General features: G+C 40.0%; 6 non-coding genes across 6 annotated transcripts; all 6 read left to right on the top strand.

Annotated features, from left to right (window-relative positions):
• The first annotated feature begins 4,415 nt into the window (after positions 1–4,415).
• Positions 4,416–4,496, top strand: trnat-ugu (transfer RNA threonine (anticodon UGU)). Its single transcript has one exon. It is a non-coding gene; the product is annotated as a tRNA-Thr (tRNA).
• A 510-nt stretch (positions 4,497–5,006) lies between these two features.
• On the top strand, positions 5,007–5,080 carry trnat-agu (transfer RNA threonine (anticodon AGU)). Its single transcript has one exon. It is a non-coding gene; the product is annotated as a tRNA-Thr (tRNA).
• A 361-nt stretch (positions 5,081–5,441) lies between these two features.
• Positions 5,442–5,523, top strand: trnas-gcu (transfer RNA serine (anticodon GCU)). Its single transcript has one exon. It is a non-coding gene; the product is annotated as a tRNA-Ser (tRNA).
• Positions 5,524–5,786: 263 nt separating this feature from the next.
• trnat-cgu (transfer RNA threonine (anticodon CGU)) lies at positions 5,787–5,860 on the top strand. Its single transcript has one exon. It is a non-coding gene; the product is annotated as a tRNA-Thr (tRNA).
• Positions 5,861–6,261: 401 nt separating this feature from the next.
• On the top strand, positions 6,262–6,335 carry trnat-agu (transfer RNA threonine (anticodon AGU)). The gene has a single exon. It is a non-coding gene; the product is annotated as a tRNA-Thr (tRNA).
• A 364-nt stretch (positions 6,336–6,699) lies between these two features.
• Positions 6,700–6,781, top strand: trnas-gcu (transfer RNA serine (anticodon GCU)). Its single transcript has one exon. It is a non-coding gene; the product is annotated as a tRNA-Ser (tRNA).
• Positions 6,782–12,004: the final 5,223 nt, after the last annotated feature.

The following is a 12,004-nucleotide window of genomic DNA, read 5'->3' as shown; positions in this document are numbered from 1 at the left end:
CTGTCCCCCACGCTGCTTGCGCTTTTTAAATTCTTCTATTATATCCAATTTTAAAACCATATTCTCTAGTCTTGATGTGCATGTCCAAAATAATGACATTGATGATTCTGTCTTAAAATGTAATTCTTCTTGTAAAACGGTGTTAGACTCAATTGCTCCGCCCAAGATACGCAGTAATAAGGGAAGACCTGCTCCCTGGCTGAATGAAACTATGCAATCGCTGCGCCGCGCCTGTCGAGCTGCTGACGACGTTGGAAAAAAGATGGACTGATTGTTTCTAAACAGATTTTTAGGACTTCTCTATTCAACTTCCAGGCAGCCATTAAGAAATCTAAACATGATTTCTTTGTTGATTTAGTATCCCGTCATTCTAAGAATCCTAGGGTCTTGTTTAATTCAATTAATGTGGTCATTCACCCTCATTCTGTGATGAGATTAAATAGCACTGTTCATTCATGTGAGCAGTTTCTATCATTCTTTGTCAGCAAAACTGATACTATCCACTGGCTATGAACTTCCTACTGTTAAACAGGGCATTGTCTTAGAATCCTTTGATCTAGTCTCACTTTCACAGCTAAAAAGAACTATTGACACCCCTAAACCAGCCCCCAGTCCTCTAGATATTGTACCACCACGCCTCTTAGTGGAAGCCTTTGATGTGTTGGGCCCATCTTTATTAGCCATTATCAATGATTCTATTAATGAGGGGGTTGTGCCTTCATTTTTTAAAAATGCTGCGGTACGTCCCCGTCTAAAAAGGGCAGAATTAGATCCTGGAGTTTTAGCCAATTTTCGCCCAATTTCCCAACTGCCATTTCTGGCAAAAATTCTAGAAAGAATTATTTATAATCAATTGGTTGATCACCTTAACTCCAATAATTTATTTGAGATCTACCAATCTGGCTTTAGGCGTTATAATGGTGCTGAATCGGCCCTCCTGATTATTCAGTGAGTATTCAATGACATCTCTCTTATTACGGACTCAGGTGACGCGGCAGTCCTTCTCCTCCTTGACCTGTCCGTTGCCTTTGACACTATTGACCATGAGATATTGCTGATGCGGCTTGAACATCTTGTTGGGCTGAAAGGGGCTGCTCTTAACTGGTTCAGGTCATATTTAACTGGTAGACACTTTTCAGTGACTTTAAATTCCTCTTTTTCGTCTACTGCTCCTCTTAAATACGGTGTTCCTCAGGGATCCATTTTGGGTCCTATTTTATTCTCTATATACCTTCATCCTATTAGAGCTATTTTTAGGAAATTTAACATTTCTTTTCACTGCTATGCTGATGATACTCAGGTTTATATTCCTGTCTGCAACTCTGCAATAAATCAACTCCACAACTGTCTTTCTGAACTAAGATCCTGGAAGGCTAATAATTTTCTTGATCTGAATCAAAATAAAATGGAGGTGCTTATAGTCAGCTAAAGCCCAAATTGATCTTGGACTTCTCGGCTCTTTCTCTGTCTTTTGCAAACCTCAAGTCTGCAATCTTGGTGTAATCTTTCACAGTAACCTCTCTTTTGAGAAACAAGTAAATTCTGTAGTCAAGAGTTGCTTTTTCCAGCTTCGTCTATTAGGTAAGATCAAGCCTTTTTTTATCTTCTAGAGATCTTTAGAAAGCTACTCATGCTTTTATTTTTTTCTCGCCTTGATTACTGCAACTCGCTGTATTCTGGGATTAGCAAATCCCTGATACACAGGTTACAGTTGGTCCAGAATGCTGCCGCTCGCTTTCTTGTTGGGGCAAGAAAGTCTGACTCTGTTTCTCCTATTTTAGCTTCTTCACGCTGGCTGCCTGTCAGTTTTCGAATTGATTTTAAAATCTTGTTGCTAATTTTTAAATCTTTACATGGGCTTGCTCCTGTCTATTTATCCGAATTGTGTGTTTTACACCAGCCACCTAGAGTGCTTAGATCTTCTGGTCAGCTGTCTCTGGTTGTCCCGCGTACCAAGTGTAAAACCAAGGGGGACACAGCTGCTGCTCCTCGCCTGTGGAACTCTTTACCTCATCATATAAAGGAGTCGTCTACAATTGAACTGTTTAAACCAAGACTAAAGACTCAGTTCTATTCAAATGCATTCCTGACCTTCAGTAATACTGATGGTTTCCTCATTGTGATTATATAACATCACTTCTATTTATTATTTTATTTTTATTTATGTTCATAAATTTTTATTTCTATTTATGTTATTTATGATATTTGTTTGTTTTTCTTTTATTCTTTTATTGTAAAGCACTTTGGCCACAGCATTCCTATGTTGTTTTAAAAGTGCTATATAAATAAATTGACATTGACATTAAAGATGTTATGAACCTGTATTTTAATGAAGTCACCAAGAACAATTATATGGTTCAAAAATTTGTCAGCACCTTGTCTAAGAACACTTCTAGAGGTTTTCAGGATGACCCCTGTATGCAAAGTTCTATGAACTGTAATTATCTTAATAAAGAATAGGCAGACTCTGTAATCACATTTAAAATGTTATTAAACAAAAATATAATTACATTTCAATAAGGAGTCCATTCATTCTTTTTACGAGATCTGATTTTCTTGCCAACAGGTATATCGGAAGCAGCGGCAGCAACACTGTCTGGGGCAGAAGGTTTGAAGCTCTCCGGAAGTTCTCTCGTGTCGGCGTTTGGCACAGAGAATGCCAGAATGTTCAAACCGGTCATGTCCTTGACAAATTCCGTCCATCCCCTAGGTCTCTGATAGGATGGTATGTTGTGACGGCCGGTCAAGTTCCGCATTAGATCAACCATATTTGTACCGGCTCCACGAAACACAAACTCTCCCAAGCCATTCCAGTAGGTTGTATTAGTGTTATGCGACATTTTCTGTAAAATAAGTTCGGTATATTTCTTTGATTTATCTGGCGCACTTTTCAAAATGTCATCATACACCCAATCTTCTGAGGTACTAAGAGACTCTTTGATCTCACCCGGCAGTTCCTCCTTGCTCTCTGCAGGCAGCAAAAGTGTTTTTATGATAGATAGATAGATAGATAGATAGATAGATAGATAGATAGATAGATAGATAGATAGATAGATAGATAGATAGATAGATAGATAGATAGACTCTTGCACATTATCTGCTATTTGTAACTATCCAAAACACTTTACACAGACGTTCGCTTACACTTTGCATACAAAATACTCTTTAACAAAACGCATGCGCAATCCCTACACCAAGATGCTACAACTTATATTATACACACACGAGCGCGCTCACGCTCCTACACATAGAGAGATGGTACTGAGCATAATAATTAACAATAACCTATGATCAACGTCATTTTGGATTTTAAATTCCCAGCCCCTCTCGTTTTACTCAGATATAATTTTTTAAAAGGGACTTGCCGGATTCTGACTAATAGATTGGAGAATCAACTTGGAGATATTGACCTAATTGGGGCTCTCAGCTTCAATCATCAGGAATGTGGCTGCATGCCTTTCTGTGAGATGGAGACGTGTTTCACCACAGGACCTGTCAGCTTGACCTTCTGTGAGATGGCTTTCTGTGAGATGGGGAAAGCTGTTTCGTTCAAACTGCGGCTTACAGAGAGCAATTAAAAGCGGTTTAAAAGGCCTTCCTTTTTTACAAATTATAAAGCAAAGGTTAGATAGATATTTTAATCTCATGGTAATATTAAAATAATTGATAGATGCCGGGACGTGCTCCAGCACCGTTGAGAGGATATGCAGGAGCGGCTATAAGGGAGACCTCGCCGACTGCGTATGAGCACGAACATATCTGGACATGTCGATCAGGCCTTGGGATCATGGCAAGGTCGTTCTTTTGATATAAAGGGCATCAGGAGAAGGGGCAGGGAGGGGGGAGCCAGACAACAAACAGGTGTTGACACACCGGGGGGCAATGCAGAGGCAGCATCCATCAAACTGCTCTTGACACAAACCCTGAACCAATCAGGTGGGTGGGAGTGGGATTAAGGTGGGGGTCTGGGCGGGACCAACACCCATCAAACTGCTGTTGACACAAACCCTGACCAATCAGGTGGAGGGGGTGGGATTCATGCGGGGTTAGGGAGGGGGCAGGTTGGAATTCACCAATCACAAGAGGGGGGGAGGGGCACATCATTTAAATCAACCAATCAGAGGAAAGGCTCTGTTTCTTAGTTGGTTAATGCGCCTGTCTAGTAAACAGGAGATCCTGATTTCGAGTCTCAGCGGTGCCTGCACTTTGTCATATTCTTTTGAGTGGATTTTCATCTTGGCACTCGGATGTGCGCCGCACACGACCCCAACTCCCTCTAAATGCAACGATTGCCTCTTAAGGGACTTTCTCACTCCGCGCAACACCTGATGCTCACCTGCAGTATCTTAGTCCGTATTTTAGAATTGAAGTATTCTGCCCTAAGCATTCTGTTTTGCAGAGTGAAATGGAAATTTGGCAATTAATCATGTGGCTTAGCTGGTTAAAGCACCTGTCTTGTAAACAGGAGATCCTGAGTTCAAATCTCAGCGGTGCCTTTTTCACTCTGCGTCCTTCCATTTCTTTTCTGCAGTACACGCACAGCTGAATCCGTGGCAAAGTGAATTTGAAATTAGACTGTGTGCAAACCTTGCCGTAAACTTGCCCAGAAAAACTAATCCTTTTTTACGTTTTTATTTTATTTTTTAAGTCTTTAAGGCCAGTCGACAAAAATAATGGAAAATCTTGATGAAGAAATGACTTTAAGAATGCCATTGAAGAAGACGACTGCTTTTCTCAGGTACGTGAGTCTGTTGTGCTTTTCAGATGACCTCTTGATCGTCCTCATCACGGATTATGTGGACGTTGTCTCTTCATCTAGCGCTTCCTTTTGAACATTGAATTCAAACAACATAAGGCAAACTTCCCTCTTTTCAAAAGCGACTGATCGTAGAGCTGCTCTTGCTAAATGTGCGTTCTCCTTTCAACTGCTTTTTAATTACAAAGAGGTGGACATTTGTTGCATGTTAACTGGCTCTTAGGGGTACAAGAAACTCTTTGCAACATCAGGTGCTGTGACTTAGCTGGTTAAAGTGCCTGCCTAGTAAACAGGAGATCCTGAGTTCGAGTCTCAGCGGTGCCTGATCTTTGTCATATTCCTTTGAGTGGATTTTCATTTTGGCTCTTGAATGTGCCTGGAAACTTTGCAAAGAAGAAGTTAGCTTTGTCCGTTTCAGTGCTTAAGACGGTGGTGGAGCGGAGCTCTCAGCTTTAATTCTCTATGCTTTGGCCAGTGAATGAAAGACAGGAAAGCGAAAGCCTGCCTGTTTGCCTGCCTTCGTGACGTGTTGCTCTGTAGCAAGTCAGCAATGAACGAGAACAACTGATCACGATATAAGTGTAGATGAAGTGTCCGTGCTTAAACAGAGTGTGGCATGATGCTTTACCAGATCTGTGAATTTGAATTTAGGAGGAATGGCCAGAAGGAAAGGTGCATCCTTTGTGACAAGGTGGCCGAGTGGTTAAGGCGATGGACTGCTAATCCATTGTGCTTTGCATGCGTGGGTTCGAATCCCACCCTTGTCGTGACTTTAACTCTTAAGAGTCTATTATCCTCTCTGTGTCTGCAGCTCAAATTCAAGAAGAAAATATTCTGATGCTTCTTTCCGCAAATGACCCCACCTCCCTCTAAACGCAACAATTGCCTCTTAAGGGACTTTCTCACTCTGCGCAACACCTGATGCTCACCTGCAGTATCTTTGTACATATTTTAGAATCAAAGTATTCTGCCCTAAACATTCTGTTTTACAGATTGAAATGGTAAATTGGCAAATAAGCATCTGGCATGGGGCGCCGTGGCTTAGCTGGTTAAAGCGCCTGTCTCGTAAACAGGAGATCCTGAGTTCAAATCTCAGCGGTGCCTTCTTCACTCTGCGTCCTTCCATTTGTTTTCTGCAGTACACGCACAGCTGAATCTGTGACAAAGTGAACTTGAAATTAGACTGTGTGCAAACCTTGCCGCATACTTGCCCGGAAAAACTAATCGGTTTTTACGTTTTAATATTATAAGTCTTTAAGGGCAGTCAACAAAAGAGAATGGAAAACCTCGATGAAGAAATGACTGTACTTCCTTTTGAACATTGGATTCAAACAACATAAGGCAAACTTCCCTCTTTCCAAAAGCGAGTGATCGTGGAGCTGCTGTTGCTGAAAGTGCGTTCTCCTTTCAAATTTTTTTTTATTACAAAGAGGTGGACATTTGTTGCATGTTACTTGGCTCTTAGGGGTATGAGGTCACAACGCTAGAAACTCTTTGCAATGTCAGGCACTGTGGCTTAGCTGGTTAAAGCGCCTGTCTAGTAAACAGGAGATCCTGAGTTCGAGTCTCAGCAGTGCCTGCACTTTGTCATGTTCCTTTGAGTTGATTTTCACCTTGGCGCTCAGATGTGCCTGGAAACTTTGCAAGGAACAAGTTAGCTTTGTCCGTTTCAGTGCAGAAGACGGAAGTGCGGCGGAGCTCTTAGCTTTAATTCTCTTTGCTTTGGCCAGTGAACGACAGAGAGGAAAGCGAAATCCTGCCTGCCTTCGTGACGTGTAACAGATTGCTCTGTAGCAAGGCAGCAATGAAAGAGGACAATTGACCACGATATGAGTTTAGATGAAATATACAAACTTAAACACAGAGCGTGGCATGATGCTTTACCAGATCTGTGAATTTGAATTTAGGAGGAATGGCCAGAAGGAAACAACCCTCAGTCACATGACAAGGTGGCCGAGTGGTTAAGGCGATGGACTGCTAATCCATTGTGCTCTGCACGCGTGGGTTCGAATCCCACCCTTGTCGTGACTTTAAATCTTAAGATTCTATTATCCTCTCTGTATATATCTTTGTCTGCAGCTCAAATTCAAGAAGAAAATATTCCGACGCTTCTTTCCGGAAATGATCCCAACTCCCTCTCAACGCAACGATTGCGTCTTAAGGGACTTTCTCACTCTGAGCAACACCTGATGCTCACCTGCAGTATCTTTGTCCATATTTTACAATCAAAGTATTCTGCCCTAAACATTCTGTTTTACAAATTGAAATGCTGAGTTGGCAATTAAGCATCTGGCATGGGGCGCCGTGGCTTAGCTGGTTATTTTATTTTTGAAGTTTTTAGATAAGCCTAGTGTTCTTACTCATCAAAGCTGTTTCCAAACTTAAATAGTCGTACACGCTGCAAGAATCTAGTGAGAAACAAAATGTCCACATCGGGCTCGATCTGACCTTCTCATTTGTCTGAAATCCCAGATAGATCACAAACTTAAAGTTAAGCAGTGAAAGCACAGATTATTCATCAAGAGGGAGCATGCAACAACTTGGCCAGTTAGCTCAGTTGGTTAGAGCGTGGTGCCAATAACACAAAGGTCATGGGTTCGATCTCCATATAGATCAGCAGCAATCCGATCAACACTTAATGTTTGTTTCCATTGCATGCTTATACCTGGGTGTTTTTTCATTCACCCTCCATGCTTTTTCATTCAAATTAAAACTAATTGAAAATTAGAGACAAACAATTCATTTACCATCCAACATAGTCTCTATTCAGTTTTGCCATGGCAACTTTAATTGAAATGAAAATCGCTCCACCATTAACCGAGAGTATACTAACGACACACTGCATCCTGGTCAATCAAGTGCAGCCCTCAGTCTGTGAGCAGTGCAGCAAAGTCCACTGTGCAAGGCAGGGCTATTCTCTCTTTGCAATCTCTTTTAATCTTGACAGCATTGCTTTAAGTATTTTCCCCTTCATTCTAAGCAAAGTGTACATCTCCAAGTTTCAAAAAAAAGAGAGAGAGAAAGAAAGAAAGAAGGAAATAAACAAATGAATAAATGTAAACTCCACTGCCCCATTTAACAGTCCTGGAACGGAAAAGAGCGAAATATATATCAGTCAGTCTTAGGAAAGATCCTATGCGGTGCAATAAGTTCAAGGTCACAGTGCTCTCGTGGGCAGTTAACATGGACGTGTCTCCACGAGCAGCTTTATTTTCATACCTTTCAGCTGTAACTGTAGGGTAAGCTGACATTCAACGGGCTACAAATATGATGAGATTGCCTCATCCGTCCACATTATTGCGTGAAGTTGACAATAACAAAGATTATCAAGGGATTGCTACAAGATCTCAGGAACATGAGGATGCTTAACTCCCATTGCAAACGAGCAAATGTTTCTTTTAAAAATGCAATGTTTGTGATTCATCCACAGCACTAGTGAGCAGCAGAGCGGAACCAGATTAATTAACGTCCATATAATTCTGAAAGAGCCACTTGGTACTGCTCTGTCTGTGGCCCAGCTGGCGCCCCCGAGCAGCCGTGAGTCGAGGAAATTCTTGGTAGCGAAAACCAATCAGATCGCTTTCTGCTACCAAGATTCTACCAAGAATTGAAAGCTCGGGCCAATCGCAGCCCATATCGGCTACCAAGAATTGACCATTCACAACCTGTTTCGGCTACCAAGAATTGGTCAATGATGGCTCGGTCGGCTACCAAGAATTGACGAATCATGGCTCGTGTTGGCTACCAAAACTCAGAAAGGGCGGGCCAGCCTCTTGTCAGTTAATGCATTCTGCAAAAGTTTGTTTGAGTCTGCACACAGACGCTTTGCGATTTGCGTTTTATTTTGAACTTTCTAAAAATGTTACTGACGAGTGTCGGTTTGAGCAGATATACTGTATTTACATTCACACACACATTTTTTGAATGATTTTTTAACCATTCTTGGTGCAGTTTATTACATTTATTAAATATGTGTGCAAAACATGTAAAGACAGATATAATAATATATAAATATAATAAACATTGAATTGTATAATCATAGTTTCATTTTTTATACTTAACACTAATTTTACAAATTGTTCATATCAATGCTAATACAGAATAATAATAATTATAGTTATACTATATATTAACATTGATGGTATATAATATGCTTATAAAATAGACCTACACCTTTAATACTCAGATGATTCTAATTATATATATATATATATATATATATATATATATATATATATATATATATATTATATATATATCTATATATATATATATATATATATATATATATATATATATATATATATATATATATATATATATATATATGTATATTATATATACATATATATATATATTGTCACGCACGTGCGCTTAGGGAGCCGCAGAAGGACCCAAACTGTTACTTAAAACCGCATGCCAGAAGGGAATGGCTGGGTACTAACCTCTCTCTCTTTGTTCCAGCAGAAAGAAGGAAACAACACCGCCATGAATCCAGCTTGATTACCTAGCCACGCAGTACCACTTCCGCCTTCCCCCTGTCGACCCCTGATGACGTGAACATCCCAGTATCCATCTTGGTTCCTTCCCAGCAGCCTTCACTACTCATTTCCGATCCCTCTCCATAAAGGCTCCCCCATTCGACCATGTTGATGTCTGATGTATCTTATGAATAATACTCTGACAAAAAAATCATTCTTTTTACAGTATACAGGGCCGGAAAACCCCAACCCTTTATGCTTTGTTGTGTTTTCTTTTACAATATATATATATATATATATATATATATATATATATATATATATATATATATATATGTATATCTATACTAATAAAAGGCAAAGCCCTCACTGACTCACTGACTGACTGACTGACTGACTGACTCACTCATCACTAATTCTCCAACTTCCCGTGTAGGTAGAAGTCTGAAATTTGGCAGGCTCATTCCTTACAGCTTACTTACAAAAGTTAGGCAGGTTTTATTTTGAAATTCTACGCGTAATGTTCATAACTGGAACCTGTTTGACTGACTCATTCATCACTAATTCTCCAACTTCCCGTGTAGGTAGAAGGCTGAAATTTGGCAGGCTCATTCCTTACAGCTTACTTACAAAAGTTAGGCAGGTTTCATTTCGAAATTCTACGTGTAATGGTCATAACTGGAACCTGTTTTTTGTCCATATAGTCTAATGGAGGAGGCGGAGTCACGTATCGCGTCATCACGTATTACGCCTCCTACGTAATCACGTGAACTTAAAACGAGGAAGAGATTTACAGCACAAGTCAAACGCGGGAACGAAGGTAAATGACGTTAATTGTTGACTGTCTTTTAATACTGTGTACTTGTTGAGTGTCTTTTAATACTGTGTAAGCATACATATTAACACATGTGCAATTAAACGTGTGCATTTACGGGGTGATTTCTCAGGCTTAAAAGCTCGCCTTTTATTAGAAAGGTAAATGCAAACTCTTTTCATTCTGAATGGCACAAACCACGTTAGATTTCAGCCGTTAAACGCGCAAAAATGTCAGTACACCAGATAAATAAGCGCAACATATTATCAGTTGTATTGTATGCTTACAATACATATAGAAATGTGTTAATCGTTAACTAATATTATGGGATGGTGTTTTTCGACTCGCGCTTTGATTTAAACGATTGCATGTCTTGGTGGGTTTGCGTAGCTTATTGTCAATATCTTTACAGCTCTTTTTAAGACTTAATTTAAAAAGGTTTTCTTTTCTTCTTAATAAAAATTTAAAAGCAGTACTTCGCCGGTGCGAAGCGCTCACTTCACTCCCTTACGGGAATCGAACCTCGGACGTCAGCGCTAGAGGCTAAGTCCCTAATATTGCGCCACGGCGTGTGGTTCGTTTATTTGACAGCATGTACATCGGGGTAATTACATTCACGGCATTCGTACTCTGATTCACAATCTGATTGTATGGGTGGTTACCTACCAGGTAACGCTTATGGTTACCCAGCAAGTCATCTTGAAGTGATCACTCGAGTGAACGCAGCTTCACAAAAAAACAGATCCTTAACAAACTGTTATTGGTATATTTTCCCTCAATTTTAAAAGGTTTTCTTTTCTTCTTAATAAAAATTTAAAAGCAGTACTTCGCCGGTGCGAAGCGCGGGGATTTGAGCGACTGACGCATACAGACATATTCATGACTGCAGGTACTTCGGAAAGAAAGCACCGTGTAAACCTAAACTTTAAATTAAATTCATACACCTACAAAAGTTTGCCATTGATTTGAGGCAAGATTGCTTTTCTCATGTACAACTATACGTTGCATTCTTAACAGTAAGCTTGCACAGCTTGGTCATATTACAACCTGAGTGCTGAACTGACAATGTCGTATACAAACAGAACTATAACAATCGTAATAAACAAACAAAAAAAAAAGCGAAGAACCCTTGGATTTAATAAAAAGGCTCTTTCCTTGGCGAAGCAAGGAAAAAGGAAGACCTTATATGGCGTTTGTTTATAAAACAGCGGAAAAGCTGTGTTAAGGCTGCTTCACAAAAAAACAGATCCTTAACAAATTGCTATTGGGATATTTTCCCTCAATTTGAAAAGCTTTTCTTCTTCATAAAAATTTAAAAGCAGTACTTCGCGGGGATTTAGATATATATCTATACATATTAATAAAAGGCAAAGCCCTCACTGACTCACTGACTGACTGACTGACTGACTCACTCATCACTAATTCTCGAACTTCCCGTGTAGGTGGAAGGCTGAAATTTGGCAGGCTCATTCCTTACAGCTTACTTACAAAAGTTAGGCAGGTTTCATTTCGAAATTCAAAGCGTAATGGTCATAACTGGAACATATTTTTTGTCCATATACTGTAATGGAGGAGGCGGAGTCACGTATCGCGTCATCACGCCTCCTACGTAATCACGTGAACTAAAACAAGGAAGAGATTTACAGCACGAGTCAAACGCGGGGAACGAAGGTAAATGACGTTAATTACAATTAATAACTGTCTTTTAATACTGTGTAAGCATACATATTAACACGTGCAATTAAACGTGTGCATTTACGGGGTGATTTCTCAGACTTAAAAGCTCGCCTTTTATCAAACGCGGGAACAAAGGTAACTCACGTTCTTCACTGTCTTTTAATACTGTGTAACCATACATATTAACACATGTGCAATTAAACGTGTGCATTTACGGGGTGATTTCTCAGGCTTAAAAGCTCGCCTTTTACTAAAAAGGTAAATGCAAAACTATTT

This window comes from Erpetoichthys calabaricus, chromosome 5 (genome assembly GCF_900747795.2).
Source record: "Erpetoichthys calabaricus chromosome 5, fErpCal1.3, whole genome shotgun sequence".
Classification (NCBI taxonomy): domain Eukaryota; kingdom Metazoa; phylum Chordata; class Cladistia; order Polypteriformes; family Polypteridae; genus Erpetoichthys; species Erpetoichthys calabaricus.
This window is presented reverse-complemented; position numbering and strand designations above follow the sequence as displayed.